Source organism: Brachycentrus maculatus, unplaced genomic scaffold (assembly GCF_059751285.1).
Source record: "Brachycentrus maculatus isolate JH-2025_06_01 unplaced genomic scaffold, ASM5975128v1 h1tg000564l, whole genome shotgun sequence".
In the NCBI taxonomy this organism is placed as follows: domain Eukaryota; kingdom Metazoa; phylum Arthropoda; class Insecta; order Trichoptera; family Brachycentridae; genus Brachycentrus; species Brachycentrus maculatus.
In genome coordinates, this window is record NW_028281307.1 from 245,645 (window position 1) to 267,592 (window position 21,948).

Here is a 21,948-nt window from a genome sequence, read left to right on the forward strand (position 1 = left end):
AGTAGTACCTCTAAATTAATTTGCAAGGTTTTAAAGAGAGGGTTTTCATGGAAACTTGACTTGTTTTTAACGACTATTGGCCATTGAAGCTCAATACAATTATTTGCATTCATAAATTAATTTTTAAAATAACGTTTATCTCTCCTTTCGACATTTGTCAAGTGAATCAAGGCTTTTCCTTATTACAATCACCTTAATTCGATAAGCCTGACATTTCCTTATTGGAAATTTATCGGTGAAGTATTTTCCATAAATAAACGATTTCACGAGAACAAAACGTAAATATATTATACAGTATATTCACCTATCTGCATTTGGTTTTAAGCTACAATTGTCTTTTGTTATATTTTTTTTTTTTTTTTTTTTTTTTATTAATTTTAATGTATGATTTTAATTTTACGTGGTGCATAAGGCACTGCATTAGATCGACGCGGCGTTGGTAATTAACTTGATCGTTTAAAAAATGTAATCAAGGTGATCTAGGTCGTTGAATGTAAGGGTGAAAATGGAATACAGGTGACACTAGTGAAGGGTCTCAGAGTGAAGGATAGATATCACTGGTATACGGAAAAGGAAATGAAGGAGGAACAGTGGGTATGAAAATGAGATTAGCTGAAATAGCTAAGGCACTTGGGTTACGTACCCAAATTCGTACAAGTTTAATCAAGTTGAACAAATAAGTTACTGTGAGTTCCTTGAATGTTTTAAAGAAAAAAAATACACGTTTTTTAACATACAGTGTGTCAAAAAAAAAAAAAGTGGGAGAATTTAATTTTGTGCCACAGATCTGATGATTTATTTGAAATCATTAATTTCAGCAACGTCATTTAAAAATATATAAAAAAAAAAAAAAATGAATTTAAAATAAATATCAAACCACTTATTGAAGTTTTTACTGTGCAACCGATATTTTTAGGTAAAACCTGAATGATTTTTTCTGAATGAAAAATATTTAGTATATTTAAAAAATAATGAAAAAATTCCTTTTCTTCAAAATGCAAAAACAACACTTTCTGCCTTGTAGCGGGTAAATATTAAGTTAAAAATATGCCGCTTTTGCTGGGATATAGTACATTTTCTGGGCATACCGAAAACACGCACAACTGAAAATTGACGATTTTTGATATTTGACGTTGTTGAAAAGAGTGAGTGATATGGCCACGTGGACGAAACAGTCCACGTAAATTTATAGACTATTTTTTTTAATAAGAGGTCAGGTATTATCGCGGTTGGGTATGACGCATTTTTCAAATTCCTCGTCTAGGTATTTTTCCAATGACATTGAAATGGACATATGACATTTTTGTGTGCACTTAAGCAGTTGTCACGCGCGCGGCCGTCTGTTATTACAAATTGTGTCAGATAAGAAAAAAAAAAATACAAGTGCAATGAACTCTGAAAATATAGCTGGGCAATGCAGTTTAATTGATACTTGATACAGTTTAAAAGAATTACATTTTGATATCTCATCATATCGCTCACTCCTTTCAAGAAAGTCATGAATCAAAAATCGTCAATTTTCAGATGTGCATGTTTTCGGAATGCCCAGAAAATGTATTATTTCCAAGCAAAAGACTAATATTTTTAACTTAATATTTACCCGCTACAGATCAGAAAATGTTGTTTTTGCATTTTGAAGAAAAGGTATTGTTTAATTATGATTTTAAATATACTAAATATTTTTCAAATGGAGAAACAACCTTCAGGTTTTACCTAAAAAGATATGTTACACAGCAAAAAGTTCAATAAGTGGCTAGTAATTTATTTTTAATTCATTGTATTATATTTTTAAACTTTAAAAACGTTCTCCTGAAAAATCAAGTTTTTTTTTTTTTTTTTTTTTTTTTTTTTATGACGTCTTGATAGGAGTGAGCGATATGTAAGATGAAGAAGTCTGGGCATAGCTGGTTGAGTGATCACTTTACACACGTGCAACATTCACCATTGAGAACACGACGAACTGTCAAACATACAACTGCTTAGTTATAGTGCTCCTAGTTTTTTGTGTTTAAAAATAATATAATCGAAGTTTTGTGAACCAAATGTTATCGTAGTTTATTAATTATATAGTTTTGCATTAAAACTATCGTTTTCTGTGCCCTTTATTTATAAAACTAGAGTCCTTTTAAACATTTCAAGTTATAAATCTTTTTTTTGCAACAATAATATTTTTTTTTTTTTTTTTTATTATTTTTTTATATATTTTTTTTGTTCTTTATATTTAAAGTCTTTTACTTTCAAACTTATTAAATATGGAGGCAGGTGAAAAACCTCCAGATCCCCCAGATCCTAGATTTGAAGATTACTCCAATGTGGGTTCGCCCATTATTCACCCAACGGTGAGGTATAAGCGAATCCTTAAGGCAGATTCTTTTGAAGAAGGTCCTCCACCGTCAAAGCAGGTAAGTATGAACACTCATTCGAGAGATGAAACAATGAAAAATTTGTATACAGAAAAGGATGTCGGTCCTTTTATTGTTTATATTCAAAAAATTGCAGAAAATTCCTCCATCAATAGCTTAGAGGTAGGAAAACTCCTTTTTAATAATAAAATACAGGAAATCATACCTCGAGGTGGTATACGGGCTATTGGCCGCAATAGGATTGCCATAGAACTTAATTCATTCGAGGCTGCAAATAGTTTTGCAGAGAAACAAGGTATTCTCAATCAAAATAATTACAAGGCATACATCCCATATCATATGGTGTCACGCATGGGTTTGGTTAGGGGCATTCCGACAGAATGGTCCCATGAGGACATTCTGGAGAATGTGACCCTCCCAGATAATTGCGGTAGAATTATCAAATCTCGCCGTCTCTCTCGGAAAGTAACATCTCCAGACTCTTCTAATCATACATGGGTACCGACCCAAACAGTCGTGCTTACGTTTCAAGGACAAATTCTCCCTAAAAAAATTTTCTTTTTTTACTCCGCTGTAGAGGTGGAATTTTATATGTTTCCCACAATGCAATGTTTTCAATGCTGTAGATTTGGTCATTCGAAACCAGTATGCCGTTCCCAGCCTCGGTGCTACAAATGTGGATCCAACCACCTAGGAGAGTCATGTTCCGCTTCCTTAGAAAACGCCAGCTGTATACACTGTTCTGGCAACCATTTTTCTACCAATCGTAATTGCCCAGAGTTTATACGCCAAAATTTGATTAAGAAAAATATGTCAGAATTAAATATTTCCTATTTTGAAGCTTCTAAACAGACGTTTAGTAAGGGGAAATCCTATGCGGATAGCTTAAAATCCTCAAATAAACATCCTTCTCAAAACATTTCAAAATCCTCTTTAGATGGTGAAGCTACACTCAATTCATTACCCGCCACAATTACCGCTCCCCAAAAAAATCGTGCCAAATTTACATACAAAACTCCCAGAGCTCCTCTTATTCCCGGCTACGACCGATCCAACCATAACTCCCTTCTCATCCATCCCAATGGCTCGGTAAATTACCAATCACCCGATGGATGTGCTATCAATCAAAGCTCTTCTCCAGCCATCAACTCAAACTCTGCTGAAAGTTTATCACAGAGTCTCGCCTTCTCTAATGAATCTTTCTCTAAATCCATTCTAACCATATTACTTGATCTCTTACTCTCCCAAAAATCCTTACCGTCCAACGTTGCTATTATTATTCCTGTCCTTCAAGCTTTCATACAAAATGGCCCAAATCACTTCAATTAATTCTCTTTCGATTCTCCAATGGAACTGTCGTAGCGCAGTATCCAACAGAGATGACATCAATCTTTTAATCCGCTCTCACAAAATTGATATTGCGACCCTATCTGAAACCTGGTTCTCTCCGGGTTCAGTTATCTCATTCCCTGGCTATTCTTGTGTCAGAGACGACCGCCTTGACGGAAGGGGCGGTGTAGCTATCTTAATAAAAAATAATTTAATTTTCGATTTGATTCCACTTCCATCACATCCCAGAATGCAAATATTAGCCATAAAAATTCTAGATTTATCAATTGTTTCCGTTTACTCAGCTCCCAGAAACGTATTTAAGCAATCATACTGGAGATCTATCGTGAGTTGTCTCTCCCCAAATTTCTACATTTTGGGAGACCTTAATGCTCATTCTACGTCCTGGGGCTGTACGTCGTCCGACACTGCAGGAAGGGCCATCGTTGATTTCATGGAGGAATCAAACTTATGTATATTGAACAATGGTGATCCAACGCGTATTGCTCCGGCTAATCATAGCCAAAACGCCTTGGACATCTCAATCTGTTCCTGCAACCTGGCAAGCTTGTCCTCTTGGAATCTATTGAGTGACCCTTTCTCCAGTGATCATTTCCCTATCATCATCAAAATGATTAATTCCTCAAATCACAGTCATCATAAACCCAAGAGATCTAACTATTTGATCGGTAGGGCTGACTGGAAAATCTTTGAAGATTCATTGAATGCTAAGTCCAAGTCCCTGTCGATCGATGGTGACAATAACAACCCCAACACAATAGCTAACAAAATCCACGAGTTGATAATCGAGGTGGCCAACGTTGCTATCCCCATATCTAAAAAGGTTTTGCACAAGTACTCCCCTCCTTGGTGGGATAAGGAATGCACGGAAATGGTTAAAAATAGAGCATCCAGTATAAGAAAGTATAAAAGAAATATAACTTCTGACAACTTTTTGGAGGTTAGACACGTACAGGCCCTAACTAAAAAATTTCTTAGAAAAAAAAAAAGACAGGGTTGGCAAAATCTCTGTAACTCTTTGTCTCCCGAAACCCCGCTCGGGGATGTCTGGGATTCAATAAGAAGATTCAGAGGATCATACTCTCCGAAGGTGAACACTTCCAAATGTACATCCTGGATAGAGGATTTTGTTGGGAAACTTGCTCCATCTTACGTTCCCAGTATTTCCGAACTCCCTAGAGAACCCCCAATCCTTCCAGGCGCTGACTACCTAACATCTCCGTTTTCACTCGATGAATTATCGATGGCAATCCAATCTTCTGGAGATTCTTCTCCGGGCCATGACATGATTCCCTATTCCTTTTTCAAACACTTTCCTAAACCATTTATGATCCTAATCCTAAAAATGTATAATCTCATTTTAAAATCTTGCACAATCCCAGACTCCTGGAAAAGACAAATCATAGTCCCGATCCCCAAACCTGGTAAGGATATATCCCTTGGAACTTCATACAGGCCAATTGCCCTCTCATGTTGTTTTCTCAAAATTCTGGAACGCATGGTAAAGACTAGGCTCGAGTGGTTTGTAGAGAGAAATAACCTCCTACCGCACTGGCAATTTGGTTTTCGAAAAAATAAATCCTGCATCGACAACCTAAGTGTACTAGTTACTGATATCCATGTTTCACGGTCCTGTAAAACCGACTTAATCGCCTGCTTCTTGGACGCAAGTAGTGCTTATGATAATGTCCTTCTCCCATTACTGCTGGAAAGAATGAATGCCCTCGGGATCTCCAGTGGTGTTGGCTGCCTGATATTTAATATGATGTGCAACAGAGATATTGCCATAGATACTCCAAAAGGATCCGTGATTAGAACGGTGTACAAAGGTCTGCCACAGGGATCGGTATTGAGTCCACTGTTATTTAACATCTACACTCAGGATCTTCAAACACATATTCCCCCTGAAATCTCCATTTTGCAGTATGCGGATGACTTCGTGCTGTATACATCAGACAAATCCACACCTCGCGCTTCGAGTGTATTGAATAGGGCACTGGAACCCGTCGGGGCATGGTTCGAGGAAAGTAATTTGGAATTGGCTCCGTCCAAAAGCCAAATAGTAGTATTTTCTAGAAAGCGTAACATCCCCGAGTTAAATATAAAATTGAGGAAAATTCGGATTCCTGTGAAGGACAATGTAAAATTTTTGGGCGTCACATTGAATAATAAGCTGTCATGGAACAAACACATTGAAAACATTGTGGCTAAGTGTGAAAAGAATATTAACATCCTACGGGCAGTTTCAAGAGTGTGGTGGGGTGCCCACCCGACTACAATGAACATGCTTTACTGCGCTCTTGTCCGAAGTCATATTGATTATGCGTGCTTTATAATGGACCCTCTTCCAAAGTATCTGCAATCTAAATTAGATAGGATACAATATAAATGCCTCAGATTAATTTTGGGAGCAATGAAATCATCTCCTGTGATTGCCTTACAAGCGGAGTGTGTTGATATGCCGTACTCTTTGAGGAAAAAACTATTATCCAACAAATTCATCCTCAATAGGACTAACGATAGTAATCATCCAATTTTTCCGAGGCTTCAACTTCTTCATGCTTTTTTTCAATCAACCTCAAACAAAAATACTGACAGTCCTCCTATTCTCTGTAGATCCTGGCATCACATTGTAAACACCATGTCATGTCCTCTTGAAGCCACTCTTCCGTTATATAACATTTCATAAGAAGCTGCTATTTATAAACCTGATGTATTTCTTTCTATTGGAATAGATAAGACCTCGTTGGTTCTTAATGCCTCTTATGTTAAACGATTATTCATACAAAAGTTGGAAGAACTTTGGCCTAACCACGTTGCAGTATATACTGATGGCTCAAAAAGTGCCGTAGGAGCGTGTGGTGCTGCATTATATATTCCTTCCCTTAATATAGAAGAGCAATTCCAATTACCTCGTGAAGCATCCATATTTACAGCGGAATGTGTGGCCCTTAGAGAGGCTCTGAGAATAATTATTAAACAATCCTTGTCACCGACAGTAATTTTTACTGATTCTCTCAGCGTTGTGAACCTTTTATCTTCAAATAATAATCACTCTGTCCTTAAAAATAATCATATTCTTTGTGATATAAAAAGAATGTTATATATGGTTAATGTTGAAAATAAAATTGTCTCGATAGTTTGGATTCCATCTCATATAGGAATTACAGGTAATGAGAGGGTGGACTCCATGGCCAAGGAAGCCCGGGACTGTGGCGTGGTTCCCAGTCTATTCACCCTTCCCATTCCTGACTACCTTAGTGGGCTCAAAGCTGGTGCAAGCGAGGAATGGAATGAAATGTTCTCCATAACATCCACTGGATCCTATTACAAGTCAATCCAACCCGTGATACCCAAATCCCCTTGGTTCCGCAAAGTTAGGATTCCCAAGCTGAATGTGTCCCTTCTGTGTAGGCTGAGGATCGGACACACAGTACTTGCATCCCACCTCAAAAGGATTAATATTCTAACTTGTTCGTTGTGCGCGTGTGGACAGGAGGATGAGACTGCTGACCACGTATTTTTCAACTGCCCCTTACTCCCTAACCTCGAGTTCATTCAGGACATTCGGTCTGAGGGTTTGTCCTTCCCGCTGAATGTCCAACACCTATTGTCAATGAACTCGAAAAATGTTAACGGTGCGATTATTAAACATTTAAAAAAGTATAGCAAAAGCGTGTGACCCCAAAAAAAATCAATAAAAAAAATATATTATTTAAGTATATAAAATCACTAGTATGGCAGGTATCACCCAAAATTGGGTGCTTTGCCAAAAATAAACAAAAAAAAAAAAAAAACATTCACCATTCTACCCATGATTGACAACCACACTGCTCAAATTTTCGGAAGAGATGTATTGATCAATCTCATGACATAGTACATCAATCGCATGACAGAGTTCACAACAGCCATATATGTTTGTTTGAGAAAGCTTTTATTTGGCAGAGACCCTTTATTTGTATGCGAGTTTCGATCCCCGATCCAAACATCCGTATTTTTAAAGAAGAAGAGAAGAACTGATCACCTTGCCTTCACAAAACGGACGATTTTTTTTAGTTTTTTTTTTAAATATAAATATTTTTGTTATTTGCAAAAATACCTCGATTTCATACTCATTCGATTTCATAAAAAAAAAACATTTTATTTTTCAAAGACAGTTTTGGCCTTCAGCGTAAATTAATATTCGTACATATCGCTCACTCCTTTCAAGAACGTCATAAATAAAAAAAACTTGATTTTTCAGGACAACGTTTTTAAAGTTTAAAAATATAATACAATGTATTAAAAATAAATGTCAAGCAACTTATTAAACTTTTTACTGTGCAACAGCTCTTTTTAGGTTGAACCTGAAGGTTTTTTCTCCATTGAAAACATATTTAGTATATTTAAAAAAATAATTAAACAATACCGTTTCTTCAAAATGCAAAAACAACACTTTCTGCCCTGTAGCGGGTAAATATTATGTTTAAAATATGCCTCTTTTGCTGGGATAAAGTACACTTTCAGGGCATTCCGAAAACAGGCACAACTGAAAATTGACGATTTTCGATTTATGACGTTCTTGAATGGAGTGAGCGATATATGCATGTATGTACTATACATACGAGTACATATATAAAGCGGAATAACGCGTTGGGCATATGGATATGTTTTTTAAATGTGCGAATACGTATTGCTAGGTCACATATTTTTTTTAATGCAAAAATAAATGTGACACAGAGACCAATTGGAATTCTCTAGAAAATATATGTATGTACATATATCAACTGGATTTATCGAGAATTTTCAGGAACGTCGCATGATCTGTTACGTCTTATAAGTAAATACTGAAGTACGATAAATACATTTTAAAAATGTATATTCTGTTATTCAAAAACGAACTGGTTCGAACAGCCTGACGCCAACAAGACACATGCTTATTATTTTAATCTGCTTGATAGAAAACAGGTGCCCTGTTGAAAACAGTTTGGTGTTTAGCAGTGTTCCGCAAACTTTTTCTATTCAAGATACACCTGCCAAATTAAAAAATTTCAGAAGTGCATATTTACCAATTATGCTACCAAATTTAATATATCGCTTACTCCTTTCAACAACAACATACTTATATATAAAAAAAATAAAAAAGATTTTTCAGGAGATCGTTTTTAAAGTTTAAGAATTCAATTAAATGTATTAAAGATAAATATCAAGCCAGCTATTGAACTTTTTAGTGTGCAACAGATGTTTTTAGGTAAAATCTGAAGGTTTTTTCTCCATTTAAAAAATATTAAGTTTATTTAAAAAATAATTAAACAATACACTTTCTTCAAAATGCAAAAACAACACATTTTGCCCTGTAGCGGGAAAATATTATGTTAAAAATATGCCGTTTTTGCTGGGATAAAGAACATTTTCTGAGCATTCAAAAAACGTGCAGAACTAAAAATAGACGATTTTTGATATATGACGTTGTTGAAAGGAGTGAGCGGTATTATGTTTAATGCGAAATGTGAGCCTACTTAACTGAGCACAGGCAATCAAAATTTGGGACAATTGTGTTATTTTCACAAAACTAGACTTTTTCCGCAGCACACCAACGAATCACCACGGTACACAGTATGCCGCGGCACACACGCGGTGATGTAGATCACAGGTTCTCAAACTTTTTTGATCAAGCCCCTCCTGACGAAATATCTCGGCAAAAAAGAATTTCCAGAATGTCCCCTTATAAAAAGGATGTTCAATTTTTCAACATGAAATTTTCTTTACCCCATATTTTAATTACGGTGTGCCTACAAAATTTTCTTTACGCCATATTTTAATCACTTAGCACCTCTGTGACTGTTTGAAAGACTTGATCATGCCAAGTTTCCTCGGTCTTCCTCTACGTTCCATCTTTTATACATATATCCCACCATTTATGCATTTCCTTATATTCTTTAATCCTTAGTCCGCACCCCGATGGTGCATAGGGGACTGCATCGTATAGAAGCAGTGTTATCTCGATCGTTAACTACACAAAGGAAAGGTGAGCATCCTTGCTCTTCAGGTACCAGTCCAGGGTAACATTAATTGAATATTAGACTAAAAAATCACTCATATTTATTTTGACTCTCTTGGGAATCGAACCCGGAACCTCCAGTTCCGACGGTAGCCTAGCTAGCTAACAACTACACTACGGAGGTGGACAAAAGGCGTTCATAGTACTACCCCAATATCTTGACATTAAGTATTAAGTATGTATGACTCAGTTTCATTTCACGTGATGCATGTTGTTAGTTCCTAAAAAATATAATGTATGTAAAAAAAGTTTCATGGTAGTTTTCTTCATGTATTCTATGTAGTACCTGTATGTTCACCTTTGATTCGCTATAGTAGTAAACTTGCGTTATTTGAATCACCTTTGATTCGCTATAATAGTAAACTTACGTTGTTTGAATCACCTTTGATTCGCTAAATTATACTTAAACAAAGTAACCATAAAATATTAGACAACCCTAATAACACCTTTCTAATAAAAATTTAAGTTTTCTTAAGACAGTATACTCCTATAGAGCACTGCCAATCACACATCACTGCCAATATTTTATTGTATGTAAACTATGATCAATGTATGTATGTACACAATTGTAATTTTGATATTATGTCCCTCTGCCGTGTTGCTGAATTCGAAAAAAATACTCCGATAAAATACACAAAATGTCATCACGAACCGCCCTAAAATGTAAGTATCTTTTGCAATTTATTATTATTCAATTTATTATATATATGTATGTAAGTTTGACTCAAATATTTTCCCACTTCAAACATAAGTTACTGTGTATAAATAAAATATGCTATAATCCAGATTTTGCATGGTGGTGGTATTCAGCGATATTCTTAAAATTCGACCTTGTGGTGACTCAAATAGGTCTCTCAAAATAGACAGCGGAGGTATAGATGCATATTTCCCATTGAAAACTAATATTAAAATTAAAATCGGTAGACATTTATGGCTAGGCCTTAAGCTTATTCCAGAGTATTCTTCATAAAAACTGGAAAAATAAATTAAGCTTATAGCCAACCACTAACAAGCAAATTTGGTATACCTCAAGGGACAGTTTTAGGACCTCTACTTTTCATAATTTATGTGAACGATATTTTCAATCAAAACATCAACGAAAAATTATATCGTGCAGACGACACTGCCATTTCAATAAATGGACCAAGTGGGAATGACGTAAACAAATAGGGATATGAAGAAATTAAAGACCTGGTTGACTTGAACTTAATATCTTTTATTTTTCATTAATTGATTCGGCAGTGACTTTGTGGTAAAATCTATCCATTTTTAATTAATGTTTTGAAAATGATGCGGAATGCATCGAAACACGTGTCACAGTAGATTTTAAGAAATAGTGGTATTTACTAAGTAAAACATTAATTAAAAATTGAGTGTGTCCAAATACTTGTTCACAAATCTGGATTATCTCCAATTATAGGAGTATTTTTCAAATTATTTTTTGACATCTCATCAAAGACGAAGAAGAATATGGAAGTCTGGGCATTTACGGGGCTGACCGTCATAGGCTGGTTTTAGTGATGACTTTACACACGTGTAACATTCACCAATTCTACCCATTATTGACAACCACACTACTCAAATTCTTGGAAGTTCTGTGTAATATATGAACCAATTTTAAAACATCGTTCGTGAATCACTATAACTTCACTAGAGACATCTATTGATGACATGAAAGAAGCTTTTTATTGAGCAGAAACTCTTTTATTAGTATGTGAGGTCCGAATCTTTTTTTTTTTTTAAAGGAATATCCTGCAAAGCCTCTATTAGAGTTTTGTCTGCATGTAGGATAGTAAGGATCGGGAAGTTAAATGTGAAAAATACACCACAAACACCCAGAACAATTGAAAATAAATCTTTCTTTAATTTATTTTGCAATTGGCGGGAATCGAACCCATAACGTCTACCCATACCACCTATGCTACTGTCATTAAATATAGGTTCGTAAGGTAAAAAAAAACATCAACGTTTCTCAAAGGAATCTCTGCGATTAAATTTTAGTTTAGGAAACATCTTTTCAATTCGTGCGTGTGACATAATTTATGACGGGACAAAGAAACCTTCTGTGGATCCCAAGTTAATTCTTACTTCATCTTGGCGTATGGGTACATGAGATTGTCCTATAATTATTTCCAGTGGTGTGGTTATCGAAATGCTCGTTTTTATCTCATACGAGTGTTCGCTTTGAAGTGGCAGAGCAAATAATAATATCAATCTTGTATGTATATGATAGCGTCGAAAGAAAAGAAGGCTGAGGTCGCTAAACAAGCGAATAAAAATAATATATACTCGAGTTAGGAAACACGTGATACCACTAATTACAGGACAAGGTCTGAGAAAAAGTTGTCATGTATGTGTTTATATGGTATATCGCTCACTCCTTTCAACAACGTCATACATCAAAAATCGTCAATTTTCAGTGCATGTTTTCGGAATGCCCAGAAAATGTACTATATCCCAGCAAAAGCAGCATATTTTTAACTCAATATTTACCCGCTACAGGGCAAAAAGTGTTGTCTTTGCATTTTGAAGAAAAGGCATTGTTTAATCATTTTTTAAATATACTAAATATTTTTCAAATGGCGAAATAACATTCAGGTTTTGCCTAAAAAGATCTGTTGCACAGAAAAAAGTTCAATAAGTGGCTTGATATTTATTTTTAATACATTTGATTATATTTTTAAACTTTATAAACGATCTCCTGAAAAATCTAGTTTTTTGATATATGTTTTTGTAGAAAGGAGTGGGCGATATGTAAAATATTTAAAATACTTGAAATTGGTTAGGTCAGGAGCCGGAATATTCGGCAGGTATGTATGCATGAGGAGATGCATTAATGTGGAAGAGGCGAAGATTGTAAAGACAGATTATATAAATATATACATATACATATACCGAACAATCTTCGCCTCTTCCACAAGCATGCATGTCATACATACCCGCCGATTATTCCGACTCCTTACCTGACCACTTTCACGTATCTGAAATACTTGATTATGCCAAGCTTTCATTTGTCTTCTTCTGCTTCTATTACCAATCATATTCGCCTCATAAATTATTAAACTATCCTTTATTCACTCATTCGATCCACACGCCCAAACCATATTAAAATACCTCGCTTAATTTTATCGATAATGCTTATTTCAGCCTTCCAATCATTCCTTATATCAACATTTGAACATCATCTTGTCCGCATATTCGTCTGAGAGATCGCGTTTCGACTGCATTCAGTGTACTTTTATCCTTCTTTTACCAATTTCATTTCCAAACATATAGAACTAACATATAGAAATAACACACATAGAAAGAATGTGTGTTATTTCTATATGCTTCACTTCCAAACATATAGAAATAACACACATAGAAAGATCTTTGGATAGATAATATATAATAAAAACCCTTATCCGCACCCCAATGGTGCATAGGGCACCGCGTCATATAAACGCAGTGTTATCTTGATCGTTTACACATGAAGGAAATGTGATCAGCCCTCCGCTTCAGGTACCAGTCCAGGGTGATATTGAATATTTATTTTTATTTTTATAGATACTGGTGAAATATACTGCACAAACAAGAGTCTAGCTCTTAATTTAAATAAGACGAAAACTTTCTTACAAATATTCGAAATAAAAATGGAAAAACGTGAACCCCCAATTGATAAACATAATTTTGAAATTGATGTTTTCTTGGTATGGTTTGCAGTAAAATATTTAAGACTTTCACTATACAGTCGTAAATTCCTGCGTGCTCAATTTACGAAGATATGGGCGAGTATTTGTACGGAGTTGTCAGTGTTGAATTGTGAAAACAAATATTATTGAAGAGTCCTTTGCAATAAGGACACAGGTCCAAAATGAAAAATCCTTAAAAACAATCCCATTTCCAGTGGTTGCAGATTTTTAATATTTTTGCAAAAAAGTTATTTATTTTTTTATATTTTTAATTTTTATTTGGGTTCACAACAGCAACATATCGCTCACTCCTTTCAAGAACGTCATAAATCAAAAATCGACAATTTTCAGTTGTGCATGTTTTCGGAATGCCCAGAAAATGTACTATATCCCAGCAAAAGAGGCATATTTTTTAACTTAATATATACCCGCTACAGGGCAGAAAGTGTTGTTTTTGCATTTTGAAGAAAAGGTATTGTTTAATTATTTTTTCAAATATACAAGTTATTTTTCAAATGGAGAAAAAACCTTCAGGTTTAACCTAAAAAGATCTGTTGCACAGTAAAAAGTTCAATAAGTGGATTGATATTTATTTTTAATACATTGTATTATATTTTTAAACTTTAAAAACGTTCTCCTGAAAAATCAAGTTTTTTGATTTATGACGTTCTTGAAAGGAGTGAGCGATATGTAGAACAAAACAATTAAAAGATATACATTAAACAAGCCAATTATTTATTATTTTTTGACATCTCATCAAAGATGAAGAATATGGAAGTCTGGGCATTTAAGGGGCTCACGACCGTCATAGGCTGGTTTAAGTGATCACTTAACACGCGTGTAACGTTCACCAATTCTACCCATTATTGATAACCACACTACTCAAATTTCAAAAAATATTAAAAAAATAACTCCTGTAATTGGAGATAATCCAGATTTTGTGAACAAGTATTTGGACACACTCAAATTGTTGTAAAGCCAATTATAGTTAACCACAGAAACATAAAGATTATTACAATTTTTTTAGTGTAGATCTAGCAAATGAATGAATGTGTGTGTGTGTGTGTGTGTGTGTGTGTGTGATGTTGATTCTAGTAGGGACATACATACAATGCTGAGAAGAATAGTTTTTAAAGATCCTGAGAGGACAATATGCTCACCATTCGACTTTTCAACACAGATTTTCCGCAATTAAAAATGTCAACTTGGCTAAAACATGAGTTTAAATATATTTAAATAATTTAATATAATTTCTATACATTTCTACTTAATACAATATTATAATTTTAGTTCCGCTGAGCCTCTCTAAAAAGAGACTCTTGTGCTTGGAGAGGGACTTGTTTACATTAACAAACTCAAATGTGCTCTTATATGTACAATAGTTTTATTTTTATTTTTAAATCATCATTTTATTTCGCACAGTTAATGCCAAGACGATAAATAATATAATATTCATAATATATTTTGATTGTGTCCAAATATTTGTTCATAATTTCTGTGTAAAATTATTCGAGAAGAATCTTAAGATACATTTGATGACGGTCTCTGCTAATTATAAATAGTGTCGAGGAACTAGCATGTAGAAAAATGTTCATTAAAAAATGAATTAGCTTCTAAATTGTGGTTGTCAATCGTGAGTAGAATGATGAATGCTACAATGTATAAAATGATCACTGAAACCAGACTATAACAGATCGTAAGCCCTGTAAATACCCAAATTTACATATGCTTTTTCATCTTTGTTGAGATGAAAATCTTGAAACAAAAAATATCAGTTAAAAAAAGCAGTTCTTGAATGTTTTTCGCAGATACTTTGAGGCACATTTTATAAACTTTATAAAATAAAGCAACTTTGTTTTAACCAACTTTTATTGGTACACTTTATCCAACCGGTTTCGACAACAACCTTGTCATCGTCAGGGTTTATGTACTTAATTCTAAAACATAAAAAATGGCAAAAACAAAGTTTATTTTATTTTATAAAGTTTATAAAAAACAGTATTTGATTTCCATATTGAATTTTATATTGCGGTTAGCATTTTCACTGTATAAAATTATGTTTCGCTGACAGAGAGACATTTAACATTTCGTGGATTTATTTTATTATGTTTGTTTTTACTAAAGATTCGGTTGTTTGCTATTTCAACCGTGTAAATATCAATTCCCGTGGAAACAGTTATTTTTCCAAATGTCGCATTTCGGACAACGATTATTGTTGCAGTGCACCCTTTAAACGATATCATTGAACTCCTGTTCAGACCTTCGCTTCTCCGTGCGGAGCAAATTGAAGTTGATGATGAAAATTTACAAAGTGCATTGCCATGTAGATGGAATTTATTTTCGTACACGTTCATACCGAGTGTGTAGGTACTTGTGTACCTACCTATACAAGTATAGGGTTGTGTGCATATATGCACACAACCCTATACTTGTACCTATCGCCTACCTTATACGTTCAGCGCTTTATCACTTCTGATATTGCACGTTTTTAAGATCTAATTTTGTTTTACGACTTTTCCTCGACGAACCGAAATGCAAAGGTATCTACCAAACGTTTTCAACATCTCAACATACATGAAGAAGAATATAGGGTATTTATAGGGCTTATGACCTGTAATAGGCTGGTTTAGTGATCACTTTATACATGTGCAACACCATTCCACACATGATTCTACATATTCTACCCATCGTTGTCAATCATGGGTAGAATGGTGAATGTTACGATGAAAAGTGATCACATAAGCCAGCCTATGACCAGTCGTAAGGTCTGTAAATACTCAGACCTCCACATTGACAACCACACTACCCAAATCTTCAGTACTCACACATATATCATAAATCTCTAGTCACTTAGTGTCTGAGTTCATGCGGTATCTACGGTTGATTTCAGAAAGCTTTTATTTAGCAGAGAAGCTTTTATATAAATGTAAGCAAGACCCAAACCGGAATCTTTCGAAAATCTTTGGAAAAAAATCACAGTATAACATATTATTTTACATAAAAGTATATAAATAATACAATTTTTTTCATTTTTGTGATTTATACAAATACTTAAATTTAGTACTTTTAGTAAGCCTTAGCAGTGTTTGAAAATAGGATTCAAGTTGTGGAATCGAGGAATGAGTTGTGAATTCGAGGACTACAACACGACTCGAATGTACCTATGCCTTATTGTATGATAGTTAAATAATCATTTGAAAAAATCTTACGCGTAGTTAAAGTATGGATATAGCGATTTTGTGGATAGGACATTATTTGTTGCAGGTGTGGTCTAAGTTCTATGTTAGAAAGGCTTGGAACGACTGTCTGACTTCGTTTTACGAGTTTGGTACGTGGCGTGGGGAAAACACCGTCCAACAAAATGTTTACACACACCATCAAACTTATTAAAGTCGGCATCAAATATTCCATGTGTATTTAACAAGAACCTACAAAATTATTATAAGTGATTTTTTGTCAAAACAGAAAATTCACGCATTGATTTAGTTTCCTGTAAATGATTTTTCATATTCTTATTTATACTTTTTTAATTTTTTATATTATTTTTTTAAAGCATATATAATATTCCCGATGAGTAATTTCTATTTCTCATTTTGGGACATGGGATTAAGATTAACAAGACTGGAACACAAATAATAAAGTTACAGAAAAGAAAGAAAAGAAAATGATAAACGAAACGGAGGAGGAATAGTATGTACGATAATGATAATAGCAGTAATGGTTAGGGCACTCGGGGTTACATACCCGAATTCGTACAAACTTGTATAATTGGACAAACAAGGTACTGGGCATGATTTTATTGATATCATAACATAAACAAATAAGTTGAAATGGGAATATTAACAAGGTTTTCGACTTGTTATAATCTATAATTAAAACTCACGACTACTACGGAGTCCCAATCCAAGTATGTAATATGCGATGAAAAGCTCTGTTTTGATAAATTGGGTGAACCTTTTATGATTATCAATACTTTCACGTTGCATTGGATTTAGAAAACCTATATATTCATTAATTAATAGGATAATATTTAATATATTATTAATAACTTTATGTTTTTCAGCCGATTCATGCTATTTGAGGACTGTTTTTTCTTATTATTGAGTTGAGAATACGCGTATAATGGACGATTGAAAGACGCGGCGTTCGTAATTCGGTACGTTTCCGCGCAGTGGAAAAGGCGTCGCGTTCATATGGCAACACGACGCAAGTTGACGCAGGACGTCTCGCGTCGTGGGTTAGTCCAGTTAGCGCTCGGTGCGGCCCCACAGCCCGTGCAGTTTTCCGGCTCGATACTGCCGCGACGAAGCGATATATTATTCAAAACACGCCAAAATGAAAGCGAAAAGGTGATTGTGGATGCTAACCGGCGCAAAACACCACTATCCGACAGAGATCGGTGCAATCGCTCTATTTGACGTGCGGTCCGCTAGTTTGTGAATGCGGTATGTATTTATTCGATAATTGGAGAAAAAAATGGTGAAATAAAATTGTATTGTCACGCTCCGTGAAAAGAAAAAGAAATAACGTGTTTCTACTTGTACCTGATAACATTTTTCGCCATTTAAACATTAAAAATTATACTTTTTCTTTCGTATTTTTTATGATTAGTTGGGCACACTTCTTACAAACATTTATTACTATTATTATCTTTTTTATATTTAACCTTAACACAAAATAAATATAAAATTATACATATAAATATTCAACATAATAAACGTCTTTCTAGTTTCTAATATAAAATTTTAATTTCGCGTTGTTTGAACGTTTATTAAAAAAACTCTGAAAGGAAAAGTTGCGTACATCACTTTTGACGTCTCTCACGTGCTTTTATAAAGGAAAACAAGACGCGTATTAATACGACATATTATTTGATTAACATATAAAGAGGTCAAACATCCCAAGCAGAAGTACATACATATATAATTTAGTATATTAAAATATAAGTTTATAGTGCATTGAATAAATATGAAATTATCTGGGTAGGTACTTTAACTGTTTAAGTAAATACCGTTTACATTATATTGAATTTACATTTTACGGCCTACGTTCAAAATTCAAATTCAAGAAGTATCTTTAGATTTTCCAGTGCCTTCTATTTAATCGGAAATCTTCATCACCGTGCGTTTTCCGTCACTATGGCAATCGTTACAAACGTATTGTGATGAAACCGCTATTTATAAGAACCAAAAAAAAAACAAGTTAGATCTTATGAAACAAACAAAAAAATATCGTAAATAATTTCAGAAAATTACATAGCTGCCTCTTTCCATTTAATTACCAAATACTTAAATAAAGCCATTTTTTATATGAAAAAATACGTTACTTATTAATCATATCCACTCCCTATGTGAAGCGTATGGAATCCACTTACTGCCTCTAGGCTTTTCTGTCAGTTGCCAGCTGTTAGGCGTCTTACGAAGTCAAGTCCTCGTACAGTTCAGAAAAAAGTTGCTGACGAATTATTAGTATGGTCATTCGGGGGAGGCGGGTACCTGATGCCTTGTAAAAGAGATGGTGCCTTTCAGGAGGCATGCGGATTGCGTGGCTTAGCCAACTGGGTCGTCATTTCTTCCGACAATTGTGACCAGTTGCTGCGTTAGTTGCCTTTTTTCCTCTTCACCATATAGTTAAACCACCGCACGCCTAAAATTCGTCGTAAACACTTATTCTCAAAGCCAATATGATTCAAAACCTGCGTGTTAGTATCGCGGACTACGAGTCAGAGGCTTTAGGGTCGACACGCACTCTACCACAGCTTGATTCCCATTTTTAAACACAAGCCACGTAGGGTTATCTGAAAACACATTGAATTGAATTTATTTGTGTCATAAGGGAACAAAAAAATATTTTACATGAACAGAAGTATGTGTTTTTATAAAAGTGGTAGATAGTTTTTCATCTCAGAAACTCCTTTGGAATAGATATGGGAATAATTTTGCATTACCCTTTTTAATTTTACTTTTATTCTTGACCATAAAACTTTTAAACAAATGAATACAATTAAATAAACGCGTGGAAAACTCAAATAGTCCATTTACTGATAACATCTCCTACGACGTTGCTAAACCGCACTCAGCTTATATTTAGATATAGAAGGCACTGCTTCGGTTGTCATAATATCATTTGTACCTACGCCGAATGCCGCATTATATGTTTTGCCGTAAGCAATACGAAGTACAGTATAATGAATTTCAACATAATATGCTTGTATCACAGATTAAATTATTATTATTATACCGATCCATACCCGGTCTAAAAATAGCCCGTCTACATTACGAAAGTTTCATTTTTCGTCCGCCGAAGCAATACTTATCTATGTTTATTGTGAGAGGTTAGTGACACGAGCTGTCAAGTCGTGCCGTATTTATGTTTTATGTTTATACCCTTATCAGTGTCTTATCGTGTGAATGATGTTTGGATTTATCTGCCGTAAGTTGAATCAACATTGATATTCATCTCTGATAAAATTACTACCAGATTCTTCTGCGTTTATTGGGCGTTTTTATTATTATTATTATTATTACAGTAACAAAGAGAATGCGTACGGCTTGTGCGCGACATTTTTTGCGTTTTAATTTTCCGGCAATTAGTTTTCCGGGTCCGTTGAGATTTAATTTGATTAAATATAATAACGCATTTAGTTGTAGTTTTGTTGTTGTTTTAAAAATGACATGTTTGAAAATACTTTTTAATATAGACGCATTATTTTGTAATCAAATGTTTAAATGATAAACTTAGATTCAAATCCTTTAGGGACTCTTACGTTTCTTCTTCTTCAAACCCTCATCCGTACCCGATGGTGCATAGGGCACTGCATTATATAAACGCAGTGTTATCTTGATCGTTAACACATGAAGGAAAGGCGATCAGCCCTCCACTTCAGGTACTAGTCCAGGGTAATGTTGAAAAAATATCAGAGTGAAAAAATCACTTTTATTTATTTGACCCCCCCTAGGAATCGAACTTGGGACCTCGAGTACGGTAGCCGAGAGTGCTGACTATTGAACTACGGAGGCTGAAATACTAGCAGTGTTAAAATAAATATATGGCATGTTTTTTACTCTTATATTTCTTCATTATTAATAATGACTACTAACCTGAGCAGAAAACTGACTGTATAATTAATGATCAAATTGACATTGCATTAATCTGATGCAGTGCCCTATGCACCATTGGGTGTAGATGAAGGTCAGAAAAAAGAAGAAAAATGTGCTTTATAATTGTACATATATTTATATACATTCCGACTGCACATATTCTATCGCCATTTCAATGTGATTGGTTATTTCAGTCTAACTCTTATGCTCGATTTTTTTACGTACCTAAATATCAACGCATTTCTGATGGGTGTTTTTACGCCTGCCAACCGCAGGGGAAGGGATTTGATAATTATGTATAGATAGTTAAGACCTTAACAAAGATATTGGTATATAATATAATATGAACATAAAAACATTGGATAATTAATGCCTTTTTTCTGCCTTTGAAATAAAGAAGGTAAATATACCCTTCCCGTTCTCAAGCATCAATCGAACAAACGGGTAGAAATACCTTTCCCTTCTGAAGTGTGTTAATTGTTCTTCTATTTGAGGCATTACTGTATTTAAAAACGTTTCTCCTATTAGAGGGTATACTGTATTTATTTATTTAATTATTGACATTATACATATATACAGTATCTAATATAAAAATACACTAATGAATACATATTGTCCGCCTCCGTAGTGTAATGGTCAGCACGCTCGGCTACCGTTCTGGAGGTCCCGGCTTCGATTCCCAAGGGGGGTAAAATAAATAGAAGTGATTTTTTCATTGTCATATATATTCAATATTAACCTGGACTGGTACCTGAAGCGGAGGGCTGATCACCTTTCCTTCATGTGTAAACAATCAAGATAACACTGCGTTTATATGACGCAGTGCCCTATGCACCATTGGGGTGCGGATAAGGGTTTTATTATTTTATTATTATTTATACACTAATAGGGAAACAAAAAGTCTTAACATAAATAATAATAAAATAACAAATGGTAAGCACTGGTAAATACACGTATCCTTCACACATTATCAGCGAGCAGCGAGAGAGAGTGAAACACAACATTTAAATTTATCCATTATAACATGGAGAAGAAATGCTGAGAAAGTACAGACTTCAAGGTGGATAACAATATATTAAATAAATCTATACTATCAAAAGCATTGGCTAACATGTGAAGCCGCGGAATCGGAGAGAACATGGCATAGTTTGCATTATGTACAAATACTGCGAATACAGATTTTTGCCTAGTATCTCTTCGACGCACGCTAAGCTATATTTGATTTAGGAGATCAGGGCTGTCCAAAAAATTGTTAAGAATTTTATATAACAGGACCAAATCAGTAATTACCCTTCTATCACTAAGATTTATTAATTTTAGCCGCTTCATTATGCAATTATAATTTAACTCAATAATGGGTATATTTAGTTTAAAATTAATGTATCTAAGGAACTTGTATTAAAAAAAACATTTTCCTATTTGAG

The 21,948-nt window shown here is 34.4% G+C and overlaps 1 protein-coding gene across 6 annotated transcripts in view; it reads left to right on the forward strand.

The window, feature by feature from the left end:
• RhoBTB (Rho-related BTB domain containing) overlaps positions 1 to 21,948 on the forward strand; it is a 61,567-nt gene that overhangs the window by 7,543 nt on the left and 32,076 nt on the right. For 2 of the 6 annotated variants that reach the window (XM_088273266.1, XM_088273271.1), the window contains exon 1: positions 17,665 to 17,869. The exons of 1 other annotated variant lie outside the window; for it this stretch is intronic. The gene's annotated coding sequence lies outside the window, so the exon portion shown is untranslated. Of the gene's footprint in view, positions 1 to 9,465; positions 10,417 to 17,664; positions 17,870 to 19,733; positions 19,857 to 21,948 lie in introns of those variants that run through there. 3 more of the 6 variants (XM_088273268.1, XM_088273267.1, XM_088273269.1) reach the window with 3 other exon arrangements.